The sequence below is a fragment of the Aotus nancymaae genome, unplaced genomic scaffold (assembly GCF_030222135.1).
Source record: "Aotus nancymaae isolate 86718 unplaced genomic scaffold, 86718_ANA_hifiasm-v0.15.2.pri h1tg000040l, whole genome shotgun sequence".
NCBI classification, from domain to species: Eukaryota; Metazoa; Chordata; class Mammalia; order Primates; family Aotidae; genus Aotus; species Aotus nancymaae.
The window spans coordinates 12,862,046-12,877,688 of NW_026988454.1; the positions used below are offsets into that span (position 1 = coordinate 12,862,046).

Sequence of the window (15,643 nt, forward strand, 5' to 3'; positions counted from 1 at the left end):
CAAGTCCTAGGAACGCCCTGAATCAACTTCATCCCGACACTATCTGTGGGGCCCACCACATCCCTTTCCTTAAGTGTAAATGATAACTTGGTCTATCACTTTATGTGTAAAGTTTACTTTTCCAAAAGTGCCTGACATCACCTTGGCACTAAAGCCAGGCCTCATCTGCTGTCTTTCTGTTCCCTTCCAGGGCTTCTTTTTTGTAAGGCACAGAAGTAACAAAACCTAAACAGTCTTTTATTGGAATGTGACCATGAAACAAACAAATTCAATCGAAGGCTGAAATGGAAAGAGATGGGCAGGTGAAGTCTAATCAAAGCTGTCTTATTGCATGGGTTAGGGTAACACACGTGCACCTAAAATTCTCCCTGGCAACAGTCGGAGAGCTGATGGTCACAGATTGAATGTAAACCTTTGAACTTGATTAGGCTATAAGAAAAGCAAAAGCCCTTTTCTCCACTAGAGCTTTAAGTCTGTCTTTAAACAGACAGGTAAACCAAACCAACAGACAGGTTACCAAACAGGTTTGATAAACAGGTAAGTAAATAGATGAAAGAAATAACCAGAAAAAAAAAGGAAAGGAAGAAGGAAGGAAGGAGGAAAGGAAATGTATATGCATGCAGGCTGGGCGCAGTGGCTCACGCCTGTGATCCCAGCACTTTGAGAGGTCAAGGCGGGCGGATTACATGAAGTCAGGAGTTTGAGGCCAGCCTAGTCAACAAGGTGAAACCCCGTCTCTATAAAAATACAAAAAAAATTAGCTGGGCATAGTGGCGGGAGCCTGTAATCCCAGCTACTCAGGAGGCTGAGGCAGGATAATCGCTTGAACGCAGGAGGTAGAGGTTGCAGTGAGCCAAGATCATACCATTACACTTCAGCCTGGACAAGAGAGGGAGACTATGTCTCCCAAAGGAAAAAAAAAAAAAGTATGTGCATGTGTCTGTAGATATAGGCACTAGCCTATCAATTACCTAAGATACATCAGGATGTGCCAAAGTTTTCTCAATTAAGCAACAACAGGTAGAGTAAGAAAAGAACTAACAGGATACCCGGAATTTCTTTCCAGCTGGATAACTAAACATCTCTATGGCTTTGGACAAGTCCCTTCTGTTCTGTGGTTCTTCAATTTTCTCCTCTGAAACATCACCTAAGGTCCATTTTCAGCTGTAATATTCTATGTCTACAATACTGTGAACTATAAACACCTGAAAATTGAGTGTTTGATATGTTCCCTGAGACTCTGATGTTGAAGCCTCCTGGTATTTGTAAGCCTGTTTTAAGTAGAATGGAGAAATAAAAAGACATTCCACCCTGTTATTAGAATTCAACAGTCAGAAATTCAGGTTTATCTACTACCATTATTATGACTTTTGACTATCATCTTAAATACTGCAATTTCTTTCTATTACATACCTTTATCTTTTTCTAGCCCTTCTAATAAAGGTGTTATTACCTTCACATATAAAGCACACTTAATTGCACTAAGAAGATGCAAATTATTCCTTTAAAAAAAAATCCAAATAGGCTGGGCACGGTGGCTCATGTCTGTAATTCCAGCACTTAGGGAGACCGAGGCAGGCAGATCATGAGGTCAGGAGATCAAGAACATCCTGGCTAACATGGTGAAACCCCGTCTCTACTAAAAATACAAAAAATTAGCCAGGTATGGCGGCACACGCCTGTAGTCCCAGCTACTTGGGAGGCAGAGGCAGGAGAATTGCTTGAACCTGGGAGGCAGAGGTTGCAGGGAGCCGAGATCGCGCCACTGCACTCCAGCCTGGGTGACAGAGAGAGACTCCATCTCAAAAAAAAAACAGTCCAAATAGACCTTGTTCTTCATGTCCCATAAAAAGGAAGTATTTCTTTTTAATCTAAAAGTTGAACTAAGAGATCTCACTAACCTTATTATAATCACAGAATATTTCTTACAAAGTGAGTCAAACATAGAGGCACATGCACATCACGTAAAGTGCCCCATCAGGTATTTAAGGGGCTCAAGCTCTGTGTTATTTTAGCCAACACTTCTGGTGGGAAGACGCTGCAGACAGCCTGTGCTAATTTTGCAAAAGAAAGGATGGCTCTGCTCAAACGCAATCTGGGACCACCAAGACAGAATCATCTGTTTTACTTAGTGGGTAAGTGAAGGACCACTTACCCACTGGAAAAACTAATCTCTTCTCAAGGAGCCGAATGCTTATCTTGCACTTCCAGGCATCCTTCCTGCAGGCCTGATCTAATGAGAGGGCTCTGCCATCGCTCCCCCGACACTAAAGCATTGAAAAAAGGTGTTATCTATTTGCATTCAAAACACTATTTAAGGTCTGGTCAGAATGGATTTGAGTCATCAGGGTCTTCAACAGACTTCACTTTCTGTCCACAAGCTCTGGCAAGAATCAAAGTAGGTGACAAGTATTAATGTGACCAGAGAAGGAGGCAGTCAGCGCTCGCCTCTGTTCCTGCTCTAGATGCTTGCTGGCTCTGTCAGAGCAGCATCTTTCAGATTAAAAGGAAAAGTTACCCATAAAATGTGACGAATCTTTCTACGAACTGTAGCCTACCTGAACCACACTCACATTCCTCTCTCCCTAAAGACGTGTCTAAAGGAAGTGAACGAATGGGAGAGGCACAAGACACCCATGCAGAAGGCAGCCTCGACCTAACACAGCTGAAAAGGAACCCACGTAGCCTGCCTGGAAATAATTCCTAACCTGGTAATGCTGAAAGTATAAAATTTTAGGATCCCTAAGTGTGACTAGAGGCCACGAGAAAATGTTTAAACATGTTAGGGAAAACTCCGGCAGCTGTGCGCCCGTACCCTTACTTTCCAGAAATTCTATAAATAATCTTGTAAGTTACAGTGACTTCAATGAAGCTTCCTATTTCTGTCTCTCCACCTACCAATTTTCTGCGAATTACATGCTTGGCCAAATTAATGTAAAGCCAAGAAAGAACTACACCAAAGCCAGGCCTCCTCGGCCCCCGCTGATGAGCACACACTAGACGTTCAGCAGGACTCGTGCTTCGGGCGTTTCAAACACAATAATGAATGAGCAGCCTCTAATGGATTAGAACACAAATCAGTCATTCCACTTAAACAAGGACCTCCCCCTCCCAAGATAAAAAAAGATTCCATTTCTTTCTCATAAAGTTTAAGACAAACAGACAATACTAAACAGTGAACATCAAATTACAAGTTTGAAAAGCAACTCGTAAGCCAAATAGCCCACTCAGCTAAAAACGAAGTCCTGATGAGATTACATAATAACCAAAAAACTGCAAAACACAATCTCTGCCACATTTTAATTTCCCTTTCTATCCTGAAAAAAAAAATTAACTGGTAAGGTAATGGTCATCAATGCTTTAACGTGCTCAGTCTGAGAAGTGGTACTTTCTTGACACCATCAGGAGAAAATAAATCCACACAATACGTACAAAACTTTCGGAGAGTTAATTAGTAAAACAGGGCAGGCAACTGCAATAAATCACCTATAGGTGTTTGAAAGCATATAGACACTCAAATTAAAGTAACAATTCCCTTATGCAAAGCAACGTGTGCAGGCTAAGTACAAAATCATGTCAAAGACAAGTCAGCGCTTAGATACTGCCGGAGGGAGCATTTTGAGAAACATTTATATCTCACATATAAAATTACGTCTCAACCCCAGAAGAGGGGAAGTAAACATTTATAACCTTACCTTTGCCAACGCTTTTGATGTAGCCAGTTTTCCTCAGGGTCTTTTTGTTAATAAGAAAAGTTTCACAAAGCAAGAGTCTCTATACACATCCACAAACTCATTCTTCCTTCTGCTCATGGTAAGCCAGGAAACAGCGTCTAACACTTCAAATGCTCAGCCGTTGAGAGCTAAAAACAGATCCTGTGCAATGCTGGATGTATTTTTGTCTGCTAGCTACACACCCTCATCATGTTCAATTTTTTCCATTGGTGGAACACTATGATGCAGGCTTAACCAGAAAGTGGTTTTCCATGGGCTGCCTGAAGCCATTAGCCGGGACAGCGTGCCATCGTGCCTCGGAGAGGCCAGGCTCGCCCATGACTGGGTTGTTGTTGGGCCTGCATTCCATAATGACCACCGAAGGTCCATAGGAACACGGCTCCCAAGCCCAACGAATAAAGGTTTACTCACTTGAAGGGAGTCTCAGCTTCTTTTTTCAGACCGTTAGCAGTAAGAATACACACCTACCATCCTTGTATTTAGAGCAGTAGTAAACATGCTGCCTCCAAAACCACAGCTGGAATGTTATGATCATAAAAACCCTGCCTCAAGAGCAGCCCTTAAAAATAATATCATGATTTGCAAAATATCGGGTATAAACTTACTTGTGTTCCTTGCCGGAGTCCTTTCATTTTTAAGTTAGCTGAACTACAGTCTTGGACACTGGAAGTCCTTGTTACCCCAACGTGGTGCTTTTTTATTAAAAATGAACCATTAAATTATCTTAAATAAAAGTTATATACAGCAGAGGTTCAGAGTGTTTTGGGGTCTTGCTATATCCTTTGATGAAAGACCTTACATTTTAAAAATACCCCAAAAAGGCTGGGCACGGTGGCTCATGCCTGTAATCCCGGCACTTTGGGAGGCGGAGGAGGGTGGATCACCTGAGGTCAAGAGTTCAGGACCAGACTGACCAATATGGTGAAACTCCATCTCTACTAAATATATAAAAGTCAGCCAGGCGTGATGGCGCGCACCTGTAATCCCAGCTACTAGGGAGGCTGAGACAGAAGAATTGCTTGAACCCAGAAGGCAGAGGTTGCAGTGAGCCGAGATCACACCACTGCGCTCTGGGAGACAGAGAGAGACTCCCTCTCAAAAAATATAAAAAATAAATCAATTTAAAAAATAAAATAAATAAAAATACTCAAAAGATAAAGCAGCATTTTCAGATCTTTCATGTTACGGTGGAGTGTGGATGATGAATAGGAAAACAGGATCACAAATCTTCTGTATTTTACAGAAGAAAACCACTTAATCAAAGGTTTTCAAAATACACATATTCTAAATATGTGAATACACAAGTTATCCTGGGCAAACATGTGACAAGAGATTTTTAAGGTAATATCTTCGTCATTTCAAAAATAACAACAGAGGCTGGGCACTGTGGCTCATGCCTGTAATTCCAACACTTTGGGAGGATCACTTGAGCCCAGGAGTTCGAGACCAGCCTGGGCAACATAAGGAGCCTGTCTCTACCAGAAAAAATAATTTAAAAATTAGCCAAGCCTGGGAGAGTAAGCCTGTGGTCCAAGCTACAAGAGAGACTGATGTGGGCAGATCACACAGCCCAGGAGTTCAAGACCACCCTGGACAACAAAGGGAGACCCTGTCTCTACAAAAAATAAAAACTGGCCGGGCACAGTGGCTCACGCCTGTAATCCCAGCACTTTGGGAGGCTGCAGCGGGCAGATTATGAGGTCAAAAGTTCAAGACCAGCCTGAACAACATGGTGAAACCCCATCGCTACTAAAAATACAAAAATTAGCCGGGCATTGTAGTGTGCGCCTGTAATCCCAGCTACTCAGGAGGCTGAGGTAGGAGAATCGCTTGAACCCAGGAGGCGGAGGTTGCAGTGAGCAGAGATCAAGCCACTGTACTCCAGCCTGAGCAGCAGAGTGACTCTGTCTCAAAAAATAAATAAATAAACAAAAATAAAAAAATAGCCAGGGCCAGGTGCAATGGCTCACGCTTGTAATCCCAGCCTTTGAGAGGCTAAGGTGGGCAGATCACCTGAGGCCAGGAGTTTAAGATCAGCCTGGCCGACATGGTGAAACCTCGTCTCTACTAAAAACACAAAAATTAGCCAGGCATGGTGGAATGCACGTATAGTCGCAGCTACTCAGGAGGCTGCGGCGGGAAAACTGCTGAACCTGGGAGGGAGGGGCTGCAGTGAGCCAAGATTGCACCACTGCACTCCAGCCTGGGTGACAGAGCAAAACACTGTCTCAAAAAACAGGCAAGGTAGCACATACCAGTAGCCCACTTACTTGAGAGCTGGGGTGGGAGGATCTATTGAGCCTGGGGAGGTCGAGGCTGCAGTGAGCCGTGACTGCACCACTGCACTCTAGCCTGGGCGACAGAGTGAGACCTTGTCTCAGAAGAAAAAGGATCTACATATCCAACAGAAAGATTTTTACCTAATATTATAGATCAGACTCTACTGTAGACAGATAAGCCTTTAATTCCTTATCGGGATGAAAACTGTACCTTTACATACACATACACACATCTACCCATATGGGTATACACACACAATCTTTTACCATATGAAGTTACTACACACTTGAAGGTATGCTTTCTAATCTTAATTGGCAAATAATAAGAGCCATTCTTGAAGACCATCAGTGTAATAGTTACAAAAATTAGCCTGACCACAAAAAATTTAAGTCAAGGTGGGGCGGGGAGAAGTGCAGGAAGGAGGAAAAAAAATGTTAATGTGAACACAGAAAGAGGGAAGTTCTAGTGCTGGTGGGATAAACCTGCAAAATTCCCTATTCTAACCCTCTCGAATTACAGATAAAGAAAGAGAGACCTTAAATGACTTGCAAAAAGGTCACAGAGCTGGCCAGCAGCAGGCAGCAGCACAGGGACGTACCACCCACGTAACCACAAGCCCCGGGACTGAAGTCAGAAGGTTGCCACGGAGGCCAAGTCACATAACATAAAACATGGGAATTCCCAAAACGTTATTTTGGTGCGTGCGTGCGTGTGTGTGTGTGTGTGTGTGTGTGTGTGTGTGTTAGGTAAATACAGAAGAAGATGCTGTTAAATCATGAGCTCTGATTCCTTCAGACTCAGTAGCATCATTTCTGTTACTAAAATAGGTAAAATAAAATAATAGCCAGTGTAAAAGAAAGCCTTCCACAGTGATTTAAGACAGAAAAGGGACTCCGTGATACAAAGGGAAGAAAAATTATGCAGAAGAAGGAAATGTACAGAGTTATGTAAGGGCAAAAAAAAAAAAGTCAGAAGAAAAATTAATTGCATGGAGATATTTGCATGCCCCTATTCTAATTCCCCAAGCCTTTTTTTTTTTTTTTTTTTAATACGGAGTCTTGCTCTGTTGCCCTGGCTGCAGTGCAGTGGCGTGATCTTGGTTCACCGCAACCTCTACCTCCTGGGTTCAAGAGATTCTCCTGCCTCAGCCTCCCGAGTAGCTGGGATTACAGGCATACGCCACTACACCCAGCTGATTTTTGTGTTTTTAGTAGAGACGGGGTTTCATCATGTTGGCTAGGCTGGTCTTGAACCCCTGATCTCAGGTGATCCACCTGAATCAGCCTCCCCAAGTGCTGGGATTACAAGCGTGAGCCACCGAGCCTGGCCACTAATTCCTGCTTCTAGGTCTTCTTAAAACAATTCTGGCCTTTTGATACATTTTATATGTAGATCTCTCTCTGCCAGAACCGCCTGTACAAATGAATTATCTCCAACATTCCTCAGGCAGTTCCAATGGGTTTGCATTGTCTGATTCCATTTTTTATTACTGAGGTCACCCAAATGACTTTAGTTCTATAAATTTATAAAGTCACTTGGGGTTTCGAACTATGTAAGGTTTTTCAAGTTCTTTAGACTGCCCAGCTACAGTCAAATATTGTCTATTTAGTTCACCATCCTAAAATTACAAAAACCAGATAGGTCCAAAAAACTAGACTTGATCTTTCTAATGCTTCAGTCTGAGATAATAATATAACAGGACATATGTGTTAACAGGCATCTAAAATTAAATTCCTTGGCAAAGATCTCTGAGAAAGATGTAAATTACTACTTAGGGAGTATTCTATTCTGAAGCATACAATGCAAAATGACCCATGTAAAAGCAAAAATAGCAGGTGTTAACAATTATAGAATCAAGTGGCGAGTTTAGGGGTGTTCAGTGTACAATTCTTTTGATGTTTCTATATTTTTGCAAATTTTCTTAATAAAACATTGGGAGGAAAATATATGTATACACACACACCCACACACCCTGCAATAAATCAATCCATTAAAAACAGGGTGTTTTACTACATGCCTAGTCAAATATTATGCAAAAATTGATGCAAACCTGATCGTAATCAAAGACGTGTCTATCCTAGACTGTATATACACACGTGAATGCAAAGATATGTTCTTGAGGGTTTCTGTTCCTATCCAGAGAAGAGCTGGAGAATAGAAAATGAAAATATGGGGCATAGAAACACCTCCAGAATGAAACGTTTGAGAGCCACTATCACATGACAAATTATTATTAATAAAAAATAGGGAAATAGTGGAAACATCTCAGGCTTCAAAACCAGTAGATCTGGGCTAGCAATTCATCTCTTCATAACTTAGAGGCTTCCTGAATCCCATTTTCCTTCATCATAAAGTGGGATTGACAATCATAATGCCTATCACAAATAAAAATGTCAATAACATGTTCTAACCTATAAATAATTATAAGAAAAAGTGACATTAAAAATATAAGTTCTAGGCAAAGTGCACTGGGTCATGCCTGCAATCCTAGCACTTTGGAAGGCCAAGGCAGGTGGACCACTTGATGTCAGGAGTTCAAGACCAGCCTGGTCAACACAGTGAAACCCCATTTCTGCCAAAAAATTAGCCAGGCATGGTGGCATGCACCTGTAGTCCCAGCTATTTGGGAGGCTGAGGTGGATGAATCACTTGAACCCAGGAGGCAGAGGTTGCAATGAGCCAATATCACGCCACTGCACTCACTCCAGCCTGGGCAACAGAGTGAGATCCTGTCTCAAATAAATAAATAAATAAAAGCTCTAAAATAATGTGAGCTATCAGAAATAACGTCTCTGCTTAGAATTCAAAAAAAGACAGTAATAAAAACTGCTTCTATATTCTTTACTTTTCAGGTCAAGCACAGAATGCTTCTGAAAGAATAAGCACCACTCCTTACTGCTACATCTATAGTCAAGGAAGAAAAAAGTAAAAATAAAAGAATAACAAAGATTAAAAATATAAATTACTTTTACCCAAACGGGATTATAAAAGATTAAATAGTCCCTCACAAATGTAAAGATGCACCTTGGATGTAATTACATTAACGGGCAAAAAAACTCAGCAATATTTATGTGCTAAAGAGGGCTTCCCTACACAGTTTCTGATGAAGACACAATACTTTGAATAATGTAGGCTGAAGGAACACAGACCTTGAGAAATGCAGTGGCAAAAATGTCCCAGATGAAGGCAATACCAGAAGAAAATGAAGCACACCAAGTGTGACATTTGAGAATCCTGACATTCTCAGAAACGTTACTTGGGGAGCTGCTTTTTCTCCCCATTTGATCAAAAAGCCCAAATTTAGGAAGTCTGTTTCTAAAACCAAAGGTTTCCAAATTTGCCCAGATAATACAGTAAGGGCAGATAGGACTGGCCTTCATATCTAAAACGAGGGTGGTATGAAGCTTTACCTCCCATATGTGACGCTGAAAACCCACGCAAATGTACAACTCGTGCAATTCATTGGCCACTCAGTCATTGCTCCTAAGAGGCTTGCAAAACAGCTCAGCGCCCACAATGTAGAGTCCCTCTGGCTTGATGTCAGATCCCGCTGTGTGACACTGGACACATGATTTAATTTCTCTGAGCCTCGGTTTCTTAATCTATAAAATGGGGATAATTATGTCTGCCTCCCAGGCTTATTGTAAGGATCACGTAAAGTAATGGCTGTAAATTGTTTAGCATAAGGCCTGCCTTAGAATGTACATTCCACAGGGATCTTGTTTAAATTGTTTACTGTTGAAAGTCCAGGATTTTAAGAAGTGCCTGGCACATGGTGAATACCCAATAAATATATGTTAAATAAATGCATGCATGCATGAATGAATTAATGAACGGGAGGTGACAGTGATGGTGGCAGTGGTGGTAAATGTGAAAGGAAGAACAGTGTTTGTTGCACCTACATCTCTGTGTCAGAAGCCAAGCAATCCCTTTATTTAAAATAAGCCACTCCACCTGCGATCACTGTCCATCAAGCAAAATTTTCACAGAGTTTCTGTTTAAAGATCCCCCGCCATTCTCCATTAGCGTTTCGTAGTCCAAGCCCGCATCTTGAACAGGCAACGCTGCAGTGCCACTGTGCTGGCAGCTGGCCACATGCTCCTGCCTCCTGCTCTGTGGCGGCCACACTATGGGAGAAGTGCCAGCACCTGCTGTGAGTCAAGGTCTCACAGCCGCAAAATCAGATGGCCCAAACTTCTGCTCTGCCTGTTTCCCAGTGACTGTATGCAGACAAAAGGCAGCACTTCTCACAAATGCTGATGGAGAAGAAAACAGAACCCAGCAGTCTCAGTCAATAAACTGAATACAGTCACGTGCAGCATAACAACGTCATGGCCGATGATAGACTGTATATACAGTGGTTCCATAAGATTATAATACATATTTTTACTGTACTTTTTTTCTGTTTAGACTTTTTTTTTAATTTTTTTTTATACCTTATGTTCTGGGGTACATGTGCAGATCGTGCAGGTTTGTTACATAGGTATACATGTGCCATGATGGTGGTTTGCTGAATCCATCGCCCCATCATCTACATTAGGTATTTCTCCTCATGCTATCCCTCCCCAATCCCCCCACCCCCTGCTATTCCTCCCGTAACCCCCAACCCCCAGGCCCCAGTGTGTGATGTTCCCCTCCCTGTGTCTGTGTGTTCTCATTGTACGACACCCACTTCTGAGTGAAAACATGTAGTGTTTGGTTTTCTGTTCTTGTGTCAGTTTGCTGAGAATGATGGTTTCCAGTTTCAGCCATGTCCCTGATATGTTTAGATACACAAAAACTTCCCATTGTATTACAACTGCCTACAGTACAGTCACATGCTATACAGGTTTGCAGCCTAGGAGCAATAGGCTATGCCATACAGCTGATGTGAGTAGTAGGCTGTACCCTCTAGGTTCATGTAAGTACACTCTATGATGTCCACACAATGAGGAAATTGCCTGACACTTTTCTCAGAACATTCCGCACTGCCAAGTGATACATGACTATACTGCATATTAACGGATTCAGACAAATCCTACATATAACAAATGAATGAAAAACATGGGTAAACATAGCATTAATAATAATAACTTCAATGCTATTGCCTTACAGCACTGTTATGAAGAAATATTACAGAGCCTAAAGTTCTGGTAATTTTCTTCTCCTACAGTTACTATGCATCATTTTTTTTGTGAGCCTTATACCACACCATCATTAATTATTCAATGGCCATATATTGAATGAAAACAAAATGAAGAAGAAAATAAATTTTTAACATTTTTAAAAGCAAACTGGAGATGTCTTCTAAATCAATAGTCAATTTTGAGAAAATTCAAAATGCAATACTAGCATGGCATGTATTGCTTGAAAGCCATTGCAAAGCTAAATTCCCTAATACAAACTTTTTCTAAGCGTTTCAAAGGCATTAAATGCACAAACAAATTTTAATGCAGTCAATTACCATAGAAATGAGAGATTTTATGGTATATTTATAAACTCCAAGTGTCGCTTACATAAGAAGCAAGCCCCAATAATATCACCAAATGACCTATTACTTTTACAAGAATGTACAAATATTAAGTGACATAAAAATGAGGATTTAAAACTAATTCTTCAGGCTGGGCATGGTGGCTCACGCCTGTAATCCCAGCACTTTGGGAGGCCCAGACAGGCAGATCACGAGGTCAGGAGTTTGAGACCAGCCTGGCCAATATGGTGAAACCCCATCTCTACTAAAAATAAAAAAATTAGCTGGGCATGGTGACATGCACCTGTAGTCCTAGCTACTCGGGAGGCTCAGGCAGAAGAGTCACCTGAACCCGGGAGGCAGAGGTTACAGTGAGCCGAGATCACACCACTGCACTCCAGCCTGGGCGATAGAGTGAGACTCTGTCTCAACAAAAAAAAAAAACTAAAAACTAATTCTTCGTAAAAGTTGTTCCTTTATCACTTGTATTCAACACGGTACTGGAAATCCTGGCTAGGGCAATTAGGCAAGAGAAAGAAATAAAAGGCATCCAAATTGGAAAGGAAGAAGTCAAATTACCCTTTTGTTTAAATTAGCCTTTGTTCACACATGACGTGGTTTTATATTTAGAAAAACCCGGACTCCACCAAAAACTGTTAGAACTGATAAATGAATTCAGCAAAATTGCAGGATACAAAATCAACCTACAAAATCAGTAGCATTTATATACACCAACAGCAAACAACATGAAAATGAAATCAAGTAGGCGATCCCATTTACAACAGCTACAACGAATGTAAAATACCTAGGAAGCAATTTAACCAAAGAAGTAAAAGATCCATGCAATAAAAACTGTAACACACTGATGAAATAAACCAAAGAGGACACATTACACAATGGAAAGATATTCCATGCTCATGGATTGGAAGAATTAGTATTGTTAAAATGGCGCTGCTACCCAAAGTAATTTACAGATTCAATGCAATCCCTATCAAAATACCAATGACATTCTTCACAAAAATAGAGAAAAAAATTCTAAACTTTATGTAAAACCACAAAAGACCCTGAATAGCCAAAGGTATAGATCAAAAAAGAACAAAGAGGCATCAAACTACCTGACTTCAAATTTTACTGCAAAGCTATAATAACCAAATAAGCATGGTACTGACTTAAGAAAGAAAAAAAAAAGATACACCAGAACAGAACAGAGAATCCAGATATAAATCCACACATTTATAGCCAACTCATCTTTGACAAAGGCACCAAGAACATATAACGGGGAAAGGACAGTCTCTTCAATAAATGGTGCTGGGAAAACTGTTAACAACAGGCAGAAGAATAAAATTAGACTCCATCTCTCATTATACACATAAATCAAGTCAAAACGGATTAAAGACCTAAATCTAAGACCTGAAAATATGAAACAGCCAGAAGAAAACATTTGGGAAATGCTCCAGGGCATTAGTCTGGGTGATGATTTTCTGTGTAAGACCTCAAAAGTACAGGCATCAAAGCTAAAAATTTTAGCTTGATGGAATTACATCAAGCTAAAAATTTTCTACAAGCTAGGCATGGTGGCTCAAGCCTGTAATCCCAGCACTTTGGGAGGTCAAGGAAGGAGGATTGCTTGAGGTCAGGTATGTGAGACCAGTCTGAGCAACAGAGTTGGACTTTATCTCTACAAAAAATTTAAAAAGTAGCCAGCTATGATGGTGTGTGCCTGTGTTCCCAGCCACTCAGGAGACTGAGGTGGGAGGATAGCTTGAGCCCAGGAGTTTGAGGCTGCAGTGAGCCGTGATCACACCGATGCACTCCAGCCAATGCACTCCAGCCACAGTGACAGAAGAAGACTCTGTTTCAAACAAAGAAAAACAAAAAGCTCTGCACAAAAAAAGGGAACAATCAACAAACTAAAGAGACAACCCACAAAATGAGAGAAAATATCAGCAAACTACCCATCTGACAAGGGATTAATAACCATGATATATAAAGAGCTGAAACAACTCAATAGCAAAAAACAAATAATTCAATTAAAAATGGACAAAAATCTGAACTGATATTTCTCAAAGGAAGACAGACAAATGGCCAACAGGTATATGAAAAAATGTTTAACATCACTAATCATCAGAGAAATACAAATCAAAACTACAATGAGATATCATCTCACCCCAGTTAAAATGGTATTTATAAAAATGATAGGCAACGACAGATGCTGGAGAGGATGTGGAGAAAGGGAAACCCTTGTACACTCTTGGTAGGAACGTGAATTCCTACAACCACTATGGAGAACAGTTTGGAGGTTCCCCAAAAAACTAAAAATAGAACTACCATATGATCCAGCAATCCCACTAGTATGTACAGATCCAAAAGAAGGAAAACCAGTAATATCAAAGAGATATTTGCACTCCCATGTTTATTACAGCACTATTCACAACAGCCAAAATATATCAACCTAAGTACCCATCAGGAGATGAATGGATAGAGAAGATGTGGTATATATACATAACGGATTGTTATTCCGTCATAAAAAGAATGAAATCCTGTCATTTGCAGCAACGTGGCTGAAACTGGAGGTCATTATGTTAAGTGAAATAAGCCAAGCACAGAAAGACAAATATCACATGTTCTCATTTATATGTGGGAGATTTAAAAAAAAAAGTGAATCTAATGAAAGTAGAGAGTAGATTGGTGGTTGCCAGAGGCTGGGAAGGGTAGGAAGGAAAGGATGAAGACAGATTAATTAATGGGTTCAAATATACTGTTTGATAGAAGAAATAAAACCTAGTGTTAGGTACATCAGTAGGGTGACTCTAGTTCACAATAATCTATTATAAATTCCAAACTAGCTACAAAAGAATAGTTCTAATGTTTCTAACATAAAATACAAATATTCAAGGTGATAGGTATCCCAATTACACTGATTTGATCTTTACAAATTATATGAATGCGTTCAATTACCATGCATACCCCTAAACTATGCACATCTATTATGCATTAATATACAAATCATTTTTGGAAAGTTTTTCTTTAAAGTGACTTTTTTCTATAGGTCATTATATCCAAATTAAATACACCTTAACAAATGACAATGAATGATAATGTACAAAATCCTAACTTTTGAAATTAAATAGAATGCTTCACAATGAGTAACAGGTAATACTTTTATGTAAATGATAACATCTGTATTAAAAATTATGCTACCCAAAAAGAAACCTATAAAATGAGTTTCAACTAAGGTGAAATAAAGTTTTTGGTAGAAAAAAAAAAACCTTTAGGGAAATATGCTTGTAAAATCCCAGCTTATAAATACTAGCCACTGAGTACATCTGTTTACAACATTTTTGAAGGAAAAAAATTATATTGGAACATTGAGGAAAGTGAAAGTAATCTGCCCAGATCTAACTGTAGTTAAAGTTATAATGTTATATTCAGCCTCTCAGTCAACTCATAATGTTTTCTCTTTATGGACTGATGTAAAATTGTTCAAGCTAAAAGGTTCCTAATAAGTTTAATTCAGAGAATAATTGAATGAGTTCCAAAGAGACAAGAGAGGTCATCTATCTAGTCCAACCTTCCTTCTAATTTGAGAACCTCCTACAACATCCTGACAGATGGGGCCACTTTCATTTACCTAAATACATTGAGTGATGGGAAGTTTACAGATCTGTTAGGGGGCACATTCCATTGGTAAATAACCAGTTGATAGATGAGAGTTCCTTCCAGCAACTTTAAATCAGTCATTCAAAAAATTCCCCTCATTCGTCTTTCTATCATTATCAACACACATCCTACGCCTCTCTTCCACCCAACCACCCTAAAAAATCTGAAGTCAATTACCATGGATCTTCCCTGTTCTCTCTCCAGCCAAGCTCTTTCCTCCCTTCTGGTCTCTCTTCACAATGAAGCCAGAAGCACTCTGTAAAGCAAAACAAAGCCAAATTCTGTTCGTACCTAAACATCAAGATGCACAAAGAACAGAGTCCCGAGACTTCAATCTGTGCCTTAGTAGGCATTAAGCCCACTCTCTCAGTTATATCCACTCAGAGTCAACGAGGTTGCAGGCTCTATCTGTGTGGGGCCATGAAATCTAGGGCAGACTGGGGGTCCACTGGAAAAGGCAGAATGGAACTTAGTTCCATAGACCAAAGATGTGTGCAAATTACACATTGTTCCCATTTCA

At 40.3% G+C, this 15,643-nt stretch overlaps 1 protein-coding gene across 3 annotated transcripts in view; it reads right to left on the reverse strand.

Annotated features, from left to right (window-relative positions):
• TIAM2 (TIAM Rac1 associated GEF 2) overlaps positions 1-15,643 on the reverse strand; it is a 310,343-nt gene that overhangs the window by 153,562 nt on the left and 141,138 nt on the right. The window contains exon 1 of one of the 3 annotated variants that reach the window (XM_064360525.1): positions 3,696-3,873. The exons of the other annotated variants lie outside the window; for them this stretch is intronic. The gene's annotated coding sequence lies outside the window, so the exon portion shown is untranslated. Of the gene's footprint in view, positions 1-3,695; positions 3,874-15,643 lie in introns of those variants that run through there. 3 annotated transcript variants of the gene reach the window in all.